The sequence below is a fragment of the Bufo gargarizans genome, chromosome 5 (genome assembly GCF_014858855.1).
Source record: "Bufo gargarizans isolate SCDJY-AF-19 chromosome 5, ASM1485885v1, whole genome shotgun sequence".
NCBI classification, from domain to species: domain Eukaryota; kingdom Metazoa; phylum Chordata; class Amphibia; order Anura; family Bufonidae; genus Bufo; species Bufo gargarizans.
This window is the reverse complement of record NC_058084.1, coordinates 314,607,189-314,621,578: the sequence shown is the minus strand read 5'-3', so window position 1 is coordinate 314,621,578 and position 14,390 is coordinate 314,607,189. Positions and strand designations below refer to the sequence as shown.

Genomic DNA, 14,390 nt, shown 5'->3' with positions numbered 1-14,390 from the left:
ACAATCTGCAGTTTGTTTGTTTCATTTCAAATCCATTGTGGTGGTGTATAGAGCCAAAAATGTTAGAATCGATGTACCGATATTTATGGACCTGACTGTATATCTGGTAAGTTAGATCTACCTTTGTTTCAGGGACATTATGTTATGCAGAGCTTTTTAGCTAGGTATACGTGTCACTCAGGGAGTTAGTTCTGTTAACTAGACATGCAGTTCTATGTATAGGCTGCCATTTTGAACATCTGCTTTCTCTGTCAATGTATTACTGTACAACCTATTCTATATGTTTTAATTACACAAGCCATTTGTATTCTTGTAGTTTTACCAATTTACAATCCTGTTGACTAATAAACAAGTTAGACTACAGAAAACAGTCCTCTTATTTGGAAGACAGGAATGTTTTACACTGAATGTCAGACAGCACACTGTGTGAACGGGTATAAAGACAGAACAATATATATGTTGTGATATATATCATGTTCCTTATCAATGTATTTACATGGCTCTGTGGAAAGGGTTAAGAAATAATGAGAGACTGTTAGGGCTTTGATTGAGAAGCTGGTAATTTTCCACAGCTGCCATAGGGTTTAAAGAAGACCATGTTTTGGAGGGGAAACCCCAGACTTGTTTACCACCCTGTTTTAGAGGTGAAAACCCAGACTTTTTTACCACCATGTTTTGGAGGGAAAACCCAGACTTGTTTACCACCATGTTTTGGAGGGAAAAACCCAGACTTGTTTACCACCATGTTTTGGAGGGAAAAACCCAGACTTGTTTACCACAAAAAAAAAACAGCCTGACCTTTTAAATGTCTGGTTTTAGCTATGTTGTTATGTCTGGAAACTTGTTTCCTTGCCATTGAGTATCATTGAAGCTTTACTGTAAGTCTATACCAGTTGGGAGCTGAAACAATGTATCTGTTTGTGCTGAGTTTCTCTACTCCACCACTCCCACTAGAAAGTTCAAGTCTAGCAAAAACTTTATAAAAGGAGAGCAGTCAGATCCCCTAGTGTGCTGCAGTTAGAGAATAGTGCTTGGAAGAGGAGAATCTGCAAGACTACTGAGTGACCAGAAGAAGACGGGATACGCTGCCACAGACCCTGGATCACCAGCCTTGGACCAGGGTACCAGCCTTCTGAAGAGAAAGGAGGACAGCTAGCTCAGGCCTTTCCTCAGCAACAAACTCTTATTTAGCCACTGAGGAGACTGGAGAAGCCAGCCCAATGTCTCACCTGTTTTGTTTTATACTTGAATTCCTCCAGTAAAGAAGCACCCTGGTTTACTGCAGACCCTGACTCTCTGGACTTATTTCCCATTGGGGTGCACCACGCCTTACCATTCCTTCCAGAGAGCAGCAACGACGGTATCCGGGGGACCCAGCATAGTGTTGGGGCCACCCCAAACCCGGACACTGCATATGGCTTTGTAGTTATGCAGTTAGACTTCCTTATTAGTTTCAAATTATAATAAAAATAATATAGGACGTAAAACTCCTTTGTGGAAGCTAGCATATCTGTTCTAAAATGTTGAAAACAGAATTGTGCAACAATGCCACGTGGAGCTGGGCCAAATGAAGGGCACAAATAGCAACTGCCTGAAGAGAAATATGCTATGGGCTTAAAATTGAGACTGCAAAAGGCAGGGGAATGTGTCGCTGGGGCAGTTTCCAACTCTGTGTCCAGAAGATGCAAAGTTAACAATGATCCCCCTGCCAGGAGACTGGCTGCCCATACAATGTTAGATCTATGGTTAAAGGGACCATACTGGTAGGTATAAAAAACAAGTGATCACATATACAGGGAGTTTAAAGAGTATTTGTCAGCAGATTTGTACCTGGCTGATCCGCTGCATGTGCACTTGGCAGCTTAAAGAGGACCCATCGCTCCTGACATGTCAGTTTTAGTAACTACTGTATTTTTCACTTTACAAGACGCACTTATTTCCCCCTAAATGGAATCGCTCACTAGTATGCATTAGGTGGTGGGAGCGAGTGAGCGAAGCGCTGTGAGTGCTTCTTGTACTCACCTTCCCTGGTCTTCTTTCCTGGGGCTGCGCTGCAATGCAGATCTTGCCAGTGTATAGAGTCAGAACGTAGTGCACGCACTATGACCAGACGCTGCACACAGTCACATAACAGTGCAGTGCAGGCACGGAAAAGACTTCTGCAGAGACCGCTGGACCTGGAGATGAGCAGCGGAGAAGGAGAGGTAAGTGATGTTATTTATTTTAAAAGTTTGAGGTCTGATAGGGGTCTGGTATGGAAATCTGATCTGAGGTCTGATGGGGGTCTGATGTGAGGTCCTGATATTGGGTTTCTGATGTATGGTCCTGATATGGGGGTCTGATCTGAGGATTCGATATGGGGGTCTGATCTGAGGATCTGATATGGGGGTCTTATGAAAAATATGTTTTTCTTATTTTCCTCCTCCAAAACCTGAGGTGTATCTTATCATCAGGTGTGTGTTAGTCTACTTTCACACCAGCGTTTTTGCTGAATCCGTATGACGGATCTCAATAGCGGAAAGGGAAAATGTGCAAAAATAGCATTATAAAAGGTAAAAATATGATACTTGCATTTCCCATGTAATACCAGTTCTGGAGCATCTGTATTATTCCTGCCAAAAGTTTACAAATAAATTGCCAGCAGTCTGCAGTATAGGTGGGTGTGTTTGACTCTGTCCAATCAGTTCTGCTGGTGTCAGACTGTGCAGGGGCACACCCACAACTGGTAGCACCTATCTGTACCTTTACTGCAAGCTGCTGCCAATTCATAACTTCTAGAGGAAATAACAAAGGAATGGCACTATATAAAGCCATAAGAATAGATGCTCCAGAATCATTATTGCAATTTTGGAACATCCATTCTTATAACTCTATGTTGTGCCATTCTATTATTATTCCTGCTAGAAGTTATGAATTAATTACCAGCACTTTAAAGGTCCAGATGGTGCTACTGGTTGGGAGGGTCTCCCTACACAGTCTGACACTATCCAATCAATGCTGCCAATTTCAGACGGTGTCGAGACACCCCACCCCCAACTGGTAACAGCCATTTTGACCTCCATTGTAAACTTCTAAAGTCATAAGAATAGATGCTGCAGAACTGTTATTACATGGGTAATACAAGTAGTTACTACAACAAACATGTCAGGAGAGGCTACAGGTCCTCTTTAAGTTTGAGATGCACTCATATTGTTACTGTATTTGCTTTCACCCACACATGGCTCCCTCATCCTGGCAAGGCATCATGCTCTTAAATATTGAAACCATGGAAATGCATACACTGGTGATTATCCATTCACAGTGATATAATTAGTGACATGCTAATACTAAGGTTTCAGTGTTTCTACTTTCTTATTTTTTTGCCCCATGATCAAGCGGCTTCCTGCTTTCCAGTTGCATTATGTAATGTCACTGATTTCCTATGGTTTACTCCACCATATAATTCAGGCTGAAAATGAGTACAGAGGTATGTTACAAGTTCTAAAAAATGTGAGTATCTTCATCATGCCATCCGTTCTGAGAAAGATGGAAAACATCTGGACGGAGAGGTAATACTAGAATGCTGGCCTGTTTCCAATACCATGCTTGATTTTACAGGGCTCCCCAGATACAAAGCTCAGTGGAAATAATTGAAAACAATTGTATTTCAGTTTGTAGGGAGTTTTCTGTCTTGTTTTTGGTATATTGTGAATTAGAGGCTAATACAATATCAGATTAACATTATAAGGGGATGTCAACAACTGCACTGGTACATTCATTTATGTATTAGGACAGTGACTTCAGTCTCTTTTCTCCTTAGTATCCCCTACCAGTGATATCGCTAGTAGTGAGAACAAAACTGGTATAAGTGAAATGTTGTTGTTCGTCCATCGTTTTTGATGAGGACCTTGACATACCGTATGATAGATAGATCTTAGGCCATTAGCGATGTTTCCTTAGGTGGATAATTAGGCCTATGTTAGCTTTAAATGTTTTGTTACATACTGAGCAGACACATATAGGTGTTTTTGTTTCAACATTTGCATTTGTAGCTCTGTGTTTACGAAGTGTACGCTTCTCCTGTACTAGAATTGTCCTTCTGGATTCGTATGTCTGGCAACCCTGATGGATCAAGGAACGCCATATATAACGATCATGCGCCAGAGATTCCGACAAAGTGATGTTGATATCCAGGGACTTGAGAGAGGCTTTCAGTGTAATCAGCGTCAGACTGGGGTACCTAGGGCCCACCAGTAAAATTTATTTTGGGGGCCCACCGTATGGATACATTTAAATATAATAAATAAACACGTTTTTTATATGAACATAGGCTGGTTGAGGTGCTATACATTGAATATATGTATGTAGTGCAGTAAGTCTACTGTGTTATGTGCCACTTGTGCAGGGGGTGGGAGACTAGGGGCCCTCCTTGCTCAGGGGCCCACCGGGGGATTCCCCTGTACCCCTGTGGGCCAGTCCGAGCCTGGAATCTTTGTATCGCTTCTTTTGCCCCCCATGCGATCGCTTACCCTGGGACAGCTCACAATAGAAGATCTGTCTAGGGATGCGATGGTCTGACATCCTTACGATGTGGCCTGCCAGAGCATCTGGGCTTTCATTAATAAGGTGTACACTGATGGTAAGCCTGCTCTGGAGAGGACTTCTGAATCTGGCAACTTGTCCTGCCACTGGATCCTAAGGATTCTACGGAGGCAAGTCATGTGAAAGTGGTTCAGCTGTCTAGCATGTCTTCTGTATAATGTCTAGGTCGCACTAGCATACATCAGAGTGGTTAACACTGCCACCTGGTAGACTTTAAGCTTTGTAGCAAGGCTTATTCCACGGCGGTCCCACGCAATGGCCCGCAGTCTGCCGAATGCAGAACTTGCCTTTGCAATTCTGCAGTTGACCTCGATGTCAATTGTCACTGCACGGGAGAGGGTACTGCCAAGTTACATATATTGGTCCACTACATGTCTTTAATAGTAACAGACAATTGCTGTTACATGTGATGATTCAGTTTTTTGACAATGACGTCATCCCAGGTGGAGCGATTGGATCCCACTCTCGCATTAAACCGGATGATGAATGCTGCACAACTCCAGGCAAATTTAGGGGAGGTGAGAGCAGGGGTGGGATTCAAATTTTTAACAACAGGTTCCCTACTTAGCGGTGGATACGCAGCGCGTCACGAGTCATGACACATATATACATACACCATATATATGCAACACAGTCACGACATATTTACATACACCATATATACACTACACACAAATACACTATATATACACTACACACATACCACTCAACTTTTAAAAAGCCTTAGGCCCCCTCTTTGTTATTACTGTAATGGCCCCCTCTTTATTATTATTATAATGGCCCACTCTTTATTATTAATATAATGACCCCCTCTTTTTTATTAATATAATGGCCCCCTCTTTATTATTAATATAATGGCCCCCTCTTTATTATTAATATAATGGCCCCCTCTTTGTTATTACTGTATCGGCCCCCTCTTTGTTATTACTGTAACGGCCCCCTCTTTGTTATTACTGTAACGGCCCCCTCTTTATTATTATTATAATGGCCCACTCTTTATTTTTAATGTAATGGCCCCCACTTTATTATTAATATAATGGCCCCCACTTTATTATTAATATAATGGCCCCCACTTTATTATTAATATAATGGCCCCCTCTTTATTATTAATATAATGGCCCCCTCTTTATTATTAATATAATGGCCCCCACTTTAATAACAAAGAGGGGGCCATTACATTAATAACAAAGAGGGGGCCATTACATTAATAATAAAGAGGGGGCCATTACATTAATAATAAAGAGGGGGCCATTATATTAATAATAAAGAGGGGGCCATTACATAGTGGAGTACCGCTTAAAAAAGCTGCTCTTACTCTGTGGGCAAAATAGATGTGTTTCCCTGTGTGTGGCCACCTTAAATATTGTCATCAACCCCATCCATAACTCTTGTTTGGCTAAAAGAATCTAAACATTGGGTCAGGATGAGGGGAAGGTGGAGTAGGCACCTGCTTAGGAGAAATAATTAATACTTACCTCTCTCTCCTTCACAGCTTGTGGCATCCTGGTACAGGCGGTCACCAATGCCTCGCTCACTGTGCCTTCCCGCGCCGCGTCATCGCGTCATCTCGCGAGATCCGCCGCAGGAGGTCACAGTGAGGTACGTGACTAAGTCCTGCGTCGCACCTCAACTGAAGCCGCTCCCCCGGCCCCTCCTCACTTCGCCTGCCCAGCTGCCCTGCACAGTGCGCGTCACACAGGGCCTCTCCTCTCGGCTTCCGCTCCGCCCCCACCCCTATAGCTACGCCACTGGTGCAGGCGCAGCTGCAGGACCGGGTCGGGATCCCTGCTTCTCACCGGTCCTGCGAACCGCCTGTAATTTTAACAAACGGTTCGGCAGAACCGGAGAGAACCGGCTGGATCCCATGCCTGGGTGAGAGGCAACCAAGTGTGACATGAGACCATTTGAAACATCACATCAGCGTGGTTTGGGTACTTGACGACCTGTAAGGGCACCTGACCACACCAGCAGGCACAGGGATCATCGTCTTGCATGGGCCAGGGAGCATCTACGCTGGACGAGGGACCAGTGGACCCCAGTGCTGTTGTCAATTCACGCTGAGAAAAATTGATGGCCGCCAACGATGTTGGAGGCGTCAAGGAGAGCGCTATGCATCAGCCACTGTTGTCACCAAATGAGCCTCGGTGGTGGTGGTGTTACAGTATGGGCAGGTGTGTCTAGTCAATAGAGAACTGCCCTAAACTTTGTGAATGGTACAGTGACAATCCTATACTACTTAAATAACATCATTAATCCAGTCATTGTGCCTCTGCATGAACACCACAGGCCTTATTCCATTTTCATGGATGACAATGTGCCAGTTTATCGAGGTTGCATCATTAGGAAACGGCTGCTGAAGACTGGGGTACCTCAAATGGAGTGGCCTGCACTTTCTCCAGACCTAAATCCCATTGAAAACCTATGGAATCAGCTAAGTCACCGTGTAGAGGCTTGTAACTATGTATGTACCCCAGAACCTCAATGACCTGACAGCCATCCTTCAAGAAGAGTGGGATGCCATGCGTCAGCAGACAATAAGTTGACTTTGTGAACAGCATGAGACATTGATGTCAAGCTGTAATTGATGCCACATGGCAAGTTATTGAGACACTGACATTGCTGTGGGGGTATACTCAACACTGTTGTTGGTTTTGTTTCAATAAATTGTTTGAGATGAGGAAATCACCATTGCATGCTTCTACTTAAATACCCTACTTTCATGATATAATATCACCGTAGAGTGAACTGTTTACATTTTTCAAAAATTTCACCCGAAAGCTAAACATCTCTAACTTTTTGTGAGTAGTGTATGTTGGACAATTCATGTGTCACAATAATTTCCTTCTAATAGCCACTTTTCAGATACCATAGTGCCAGCTATAGTGCGTCTAGAACACAGCCTGTCATAGTGCCTAGGCAGTAAGCTGATATCTGTGGGAAAGATGTATAAAACCATTTAAAAGAAAACTTAAAGGGGTTGTGTCACTTCAGCAAATAGCTTTTATTATGTAGAGAAATTTAATACAAGGCACTTACTAATGTATTGTGATTGTTCATATTGCTTCCTTTGCTGGATGGATTAATGTTTCCATCACGTTATACACTTTTTGTTTCCATGGTTATGGCCACCCTGCAATCCATCAGCAGTGGCTGTGCTTACACACTATAGAGAGCAGCACCAGCCTATGTGAGCTCCCACGGTCCCGGCCACTAGAGAGGACGGCACTTTTTCCTATAATGTGCAAGCATGGCAACCATTGATGGATTGCAGGGTGGTCATAACCATGGAAGCGAGCAGTGTTTAATGTGATGAACAAATGAATCAAACCAGCAAATAAAGCAATATGGACAATCACAATACATTAGTAAGTGCTTGTATTAACTTTCTCTACATGATAAATGCCACTTGCTGAAGTTTAATTTTCCTGAGTATAAGTACTAAGAACCTAGAAGAATTGGTGAGATAACTTAATTATCTCTCAGAATTCCCTCCTTAACTATACTAGGAAATGTTTATAAGCCTGTGCAGTCTCAGAGAAATATGTCATTATTTGTCGCTGTGAAGCTGTGCTAGAAATGGAAAAATCTCACTGTTTTATCCAGCATATTAATCTTGTTATACATCAGATTTTACAAACATTGTTAATCCTTTACATGCTTCACAAGAATTAAAGGAAAATGGAGGTGAAATTTCATAATTTCCCCTTTTTTTTTTGCAGATTTTACATTTTGATCAATTTTTTTCTGTAAGACAGCAAAAGGTTAACAGCCAAACAAACCTCAATATTAATTACACTGATTCTGCAGTTTACAGAAACACCCCATGTGTGGTGGTAGGGCCCAGAAGGAAAATAGAGCCATATGGTTTTTGGAGAGCAGTTTTGCTGGAATGGCTTTTGGGCATCATGTTACATTTGAAGGCACACTAAGGTAACCCTACAGCAGAATCCCCCAAAAGGTGACCCCATTATGGAAACTACACCCCCTCAAGGAATTTATTGAGGGGAGTACTGACCACATTGACCACAAAGGCTTTTAATAGAATTTAGAACACTTGCCTGTAAAAATGCAAATTTTCCTTTCTTCCAATAAAAGGTTGCGTTAGCTCCCCATTTTTCATTTTCACAAGAGGTAAGAGGAGAAAAAGCACCCCAAATGTTTTCAAGCATTTTCTCCTGAACATGGCATCACCCCATATGTGGTCAAAAATTGGTGTTAGGACACACGGCAGGGATCAGAAGAGAAAGAGCGCCATATGGTTTTTGGAGGGCAGATTTTGGTGGAATGGTTTACAGGCACCATGTTGTTATTGATCAGCTTCTGGAGACCAGTACAGCCATTTTCTGACAACCATATCTTTTACTTTTCTCTCAACTGAGCTTTAGCATTGGTTCTATTTTGGAGTACATACAACTTTTTGATCATTTTTTTTTTAGCTTTTTGGGAAGCAGAATAAAATAGGCAGCAAATCTACCATTGCTTTTTGGATTTTGTTATTGCACCTGGCGGTCACAGAGAGTCACAGCACAGTTGACAGCAGAGGACCAGGAAGCTGTGAGAACAGAGCCCAGGGAGCGCTGCATTCACCGCTTTTTGGTCCTCTGGTACTAATGAGTGCTTCCATAATGGAAGCGCTCATTAGTATTCCCCCCATAAGACTGAGTAGAATTTTTTCCCCACTTTGGGGGGGGGGGGGGAGTGCATGTTATGGGATGAAAAATACGGTATGTCTATTTTTAAATTTTTGTTTGCAAACTTACACAAGCATTTTTTTAAAGCATTTTTGTGTCAATAGTCATTTGTGGGGGCTCATTTTTTGCAGGAAGAGTTGACATTTTCTTTGCTACCATTGTGGAGTAGATTGCACTTTTTGATCGCTTGCTACTACACTTTCTGTAAGGCAAAGTGACCAAAGAATGGCTATTTTGCTGCCATTTTTATATTAATTTTTACATTTTGTTTATCCACTGTGGGATATTAACTTTTGTGGGTCTGATCCCCTCTACAACAAATTATAATACATAGTGTATTGTAATGCATTGTCTGTCAGTGTATTACCAGTGTAATACACTGATAGCATGCCTGCCTATGAGATGCAGGAGGCTGGGTCTCACAGGCTTCCATAGAAGGCAAGCCCCGATGCCTGTGGAAGGCATCGAGCTGCCTTCCCAGCCATCGGGTCCCCGTCACTGCAGTGTGGGGACCTAATAGTGTTGGAGAGGGAACCCCCTCCCTATGCAAACTCCATGCATGCCGTTGTCAGCATTGGCTGTGGCATACAAAGTGTCAATGCGCCAGCATTTACAGCAGGGGTAGCCGGATCCCTGCTGTTGATTGAGTGGGCACAGCTTCTGCACCAGTCTAATCAGCGCGCCTGTATAGGTACGGCAGCTGTCGGGAAGCCACTTCCCGCTGCACCATAAATGTATGGTACATGTATGAAAGGGGTTAAAGTCATCAATATTTTAACTGTACAGAGTTTACACAGCCAAGATACTGTGCATGGCTGTTCTGATAGAGTTGCTATGCCGTCCACTCAAGCTCCAGTGAGGCCTATCAGGTTCCTGGCTCAGCACCTAATCCTAGAGCTAGACAAGGGATTTAAAGGCTATGGACTCCTTTGGGGACAATTTTTATTATTATTGCATTGTATTCATTTGGAGCTAAAAATCATGTCTTTAATTTTATTTTTTTAAAAATGTCAGCCCCTTTCTCTGTACAGGGTTGAGATTCTCTATTAGCAGGCTCTTTGTTTTCACTGTGTTCCTAAAGGGAACTCAGCGGACGGCTCATGTAAAGCATAACTCTGATCTCCTGAGAGCACAGAAACAATTGTTATAGCTCAGTTCTAATTTTACTGATACGAATATGGCTTAAATAAGTGTTTATAAGCTGTTAGTAATTCAGAGATAAGGGCTATGCATAGCCGTCAGATGTCAGCTCAAAAGAAAAGTGAAAGTAAGATGCTCACAGCGAGGCTAAAACGTAACCCTTTATTCAGTGGCGTACCTACAATAGAGGCAGACCACGCAGCTGCTATGGGGCGCGTGAAGGGGGGGGCCCGGAGTGGATGGAAAGCCCCGCCCCTAATTACACTAACATAGCTGCTGTGACTCCACTATCACTTCTCCATGTGCTCAGGGCCCCCCTCCCCTTACATATTTTATCAATCTTCCTGAAGGCTCCTGCAGTGACAGACAGTCCCCAGCCAGCCTATGACAGTGCGCTTCTCTCTGTCTGTCTGCCGGGTGTTGAACTGGCCAATCAGCATTTAGCAGCGTTAATAGCCTGCTGCTGATTGGCTAGCCTAGCTCAGTAGAGTAGACAGAGAGAGGACTGAGCGGGCGGGATGCTGGACTTGTCTTCACAGCACTGCCTGCCCGGCTCAGTGATTTATAACCACCCAGAGACGAACCCCAATCCCCACAGACTGATAATGTCTCCAGAGAGCGTGCCCTGCACAGTTACGGACAAAGTAAGTGCTGTGCAGCTGTGCAGCTGTGCACTGTCAAAAGTAAAAAAAAAAAAAAAAAAAGTTAACGGGGAAGGAGGGGGGGGGGGGGGGGGGGGGGCGGCACACTGCCCTCTACATAATCTTATCATATAGAGAACAGACTCAGTGTGCCTCAAACAGCCCCCCCATGAACGCTGCTTGCTGTTGATGCTTATATAGACAACGATGCCCCAGCAGCCACCCCCCCAATGAACTCTGTTGCATTAGCATTAAGAAGAGTTCATGGAGGGGGGGTGCTGTGCAGAGTGGGCATAAGCAGGAGGACCGATGCTATGCAAGCTCCTGCCCTGCGCTCCTTCAGCTCTGCTCTCATATAAATCACTCTTCCTGCCTGTGCCCACTGTTCCAGGCTTTAGCAGACAGGCAGGAAGAGTGATGTGTGCTGTACATCCCTTGCTGTAGCCCTAGTGAAATCTGTACTTCTGTACACCACTGTCATATCAGCGGTGTACGAAAGTATGGGAGAAAGTAATCTTATGGCGCTTATAATAGGTTCTAATAAACTTCATTTAGTTTATGTGTACTTTAAGTTAGGGTTGTCCAACCTGCGTTCCTACAGCTGTTGCATGATGGAAGTTGTAGTTTTGCAGTAGCTGAACGGCTGCAGGTTGGACATCCCTGCTTTAAAGGGTTATTCAGGTTCTTTAAAGTTATCCCCTATCCACGAAAATGGAGGCCCTGTACTCTCTGAAGCCTGAAATGAACTGAGGGGCCAGTTGCACATGTGCACGGCCGTTCTATAAATTTCTATGGGAATTCCGGAGATATTTGAGCAGTGTACACATCCTGTGGATAGGGAATAGTTTGAAACGAGAATACCCCTTTAAGGATTTATATTGTCAGTAGTAGGCTACATACGCATGGAACCATGTCTACTTCAAAATACGTTAATAATTTCCAGAGCAAAACCTTACGGGAAAATATTATTTTAGTTAGTTTTTAAGTTATTTATCCCTAACTGTTTAATTAGTAGTGGAATGGGCCACAGGTGGGTAGTGGGTGGGGTTAGGGGGGCCCAATTCAGATTTTTGCTATGGGGCCCAATGATTTCTATGTACGCCCCTGCCTTTATTACAAACACCACTGAACATTTTTTATAAAGACCAATTGAAAAAATTTGTTGTAGTCCAAAATTAATGCAAAACCAAGCACAACCACTATTAAATGGACAGTGCTGTGCTTGGAGAGCTGAGAAAAAGCTGCAGCACTACTGTGAGCAGTGGTGTCTTCTGAAACAGCTGATCGGGGTCCCGAGTAGTGTTGAGTGAAGCGAACCATTCAAAGCAGAATTCAGTCTGAAGTTTAGCAAAACTTCGATTCGCAATGAATCCAATTTCCTTGCGCTTTGTGGTAATTAATCAGTTTTTCCAAAAGTGGTGGCTACACATGTTCAAAGTGAAAGTAAGAAGCCCAGGAACGCAAGATCACCCATTATGCCGTGCAGCCAGTCAGCAGATAGCCATCCCCGGTGTTATCACAGCCCAATAAAACCCTTATCTTGCACAGTATCCAGCATTGTCCTGTGAGCACACTGTACGTCCGTTCTGTGGCACCCGCAAAAAAAAAATAAAAAAAAAATTGTTCTATAGATGGCAGGACGTTCCGTTTGGCAAAATGCAGAATGCACACGGCTGGTATCACATGGCTGTGTGCATGAGGCCTAACTCAGAAATGGCATAGCTGTGCTACACTGTTTCCTTGGACCCATGCATTGCAATGGGAGCTACTGAAACATCGAGCACCAGCGTGCTCCCCTTTTTCTCGAATGGCAGGTGGTTGGGATGGTCTCATCTCGCCTTCGTAACGGTGAGATGAGAAAACCCCTTTAAGAGGTTCCTGCAGATACCAAGATGTCAAAGTAAAAGTAGCCATCAACTGAGTTACTTCATCCTGTGGTTAATGGTAAATGGTGTAAATGTATGGCATGGGTATAGTGAAGGTGCAGGAAACATCCACAGCAGGATGTCCATAAGTGATTATGAACCAAAACTAGGAATGGATTCTACACAGAGATAAGGTATTTCAGAAAATGTTTTTAACCCGTGCCAAATCACCGACTGTGGGAAAGCAGCCAAACACTTAAAAAGATAATAATAAATTCTTGCAGAAAATTGGAGTACATACCACGTCTTAATCTCTTTTTATCCTATTCTTGGAAGGCAGGATGAACAAACCACAGCAGTTCTGACCGTATCTCTGTATAGTCTCCACTCCTGGTTTTGGTTCACAATCACTCACTTACCGAACACGGACTGTGTGTAAGCAGCCTAAAACTGAAAATGAAAGCAGTAGGGAAGAAAAACAAATTAAATGATTTGTACTCGGATATAAAATAGAAATATGGTAATACTTCCGAGCTAAATTCGCAATTTTTAAAATGTTATTTTCTCTGCTTTTAAGGCCACATGCACATGACCATTCCTATTTTTCCAGTACGCAAATTGCGGATCCGCAAAACACGGAAGCCGCTCGCGTGCCTTCCGCAATTTGCGGAACGGAACAGGCGGCCCATTGTAGAAATGCCGCAAAAACAGACAAGAATAGGACATGTTATATTTTTTTTTGTGGGGCCACGGAACAGAGCAACGGATGCGAACAGCACACAGTGCTTTCCTCATCTTTTGCGGCCCCATTGAAGTAAATGGGACGGCACCCGAGCCGCAAAAGCTGTGGCTCGGATGCGGACCAGAGCGGTCGTGTGCATGAGGCCTAAGGCAGATAGTGATACCTCATAAAATAGTTATTTGAGGAATATGGAGTTATGAACTCCACAGGAGTGGGCCCTGCTTCAAAGGCGGCCACATCATTATCACACACCATTCAGCCATACTGGTAACTCAACCTCTCTGGCAGGATGAATGTCGGTGGGGGTTGGGGTTGAGTTGGTTAACAGAACAAAAGAATCCATCAGACATCATTGAACCGGGAGTTCATCAGGGATTATGAATTGCCCGTGCATCACAGAAATAAACCAGTTAAATATCTGTGACCTTGGGGCCAAGGCGGACGTGCCTGTGGTCGTCGTTTGGGGTCGGGTGCCAGGAAGGGGACATATAGAGATCTCCCAGTAGGAACCTAATAACAGAGCTTTGTTTGGTCTCCACTTGTAGCCGGAACCCAGCCAGATATGGTGCTGACAGAACCATTTCCCTGTGATCTTCAGGTGGGGAGCTATAATCCTTAATGGGTCTGAGCTGCTTCACCGGATAAAGGGGAAATGAGGTCATCCCAGGGGGAGGGGAGTGGCCGACTATAGGTGAAAAGGCCCGTGCAGGCCAGTGGCCATGTTCTTTCT

General features: G+C 43.7%; 1 long non-coding RNA gene across 3 annotated transcripts in view; it reads right to left on the bottom strand.

Moving 5' to 3' along the window:
• The window catches only part of LOC122938383, a 55,456-nt gene extending 42,123 nt beyond the window's left edge, over positions 1-13,333 (bottom strand). For 2 of the 3 annotated variants that reach the window (XR_006390010.1, XR_006390008.1), the window contains exon 1: positions 13,220-13,333. This is a non-coding gene — a long non-coding RNA (uncharacterized LOC122938383). The remainder of the gene's footprint in view (positions 1-13,219) is intronic. The other variant, XR_006390009.1, reaches the window with a different exon arrangement.
• Between the last annotated feature and the right edge of the window lie 1,057 nt (positions 13,334-14,390).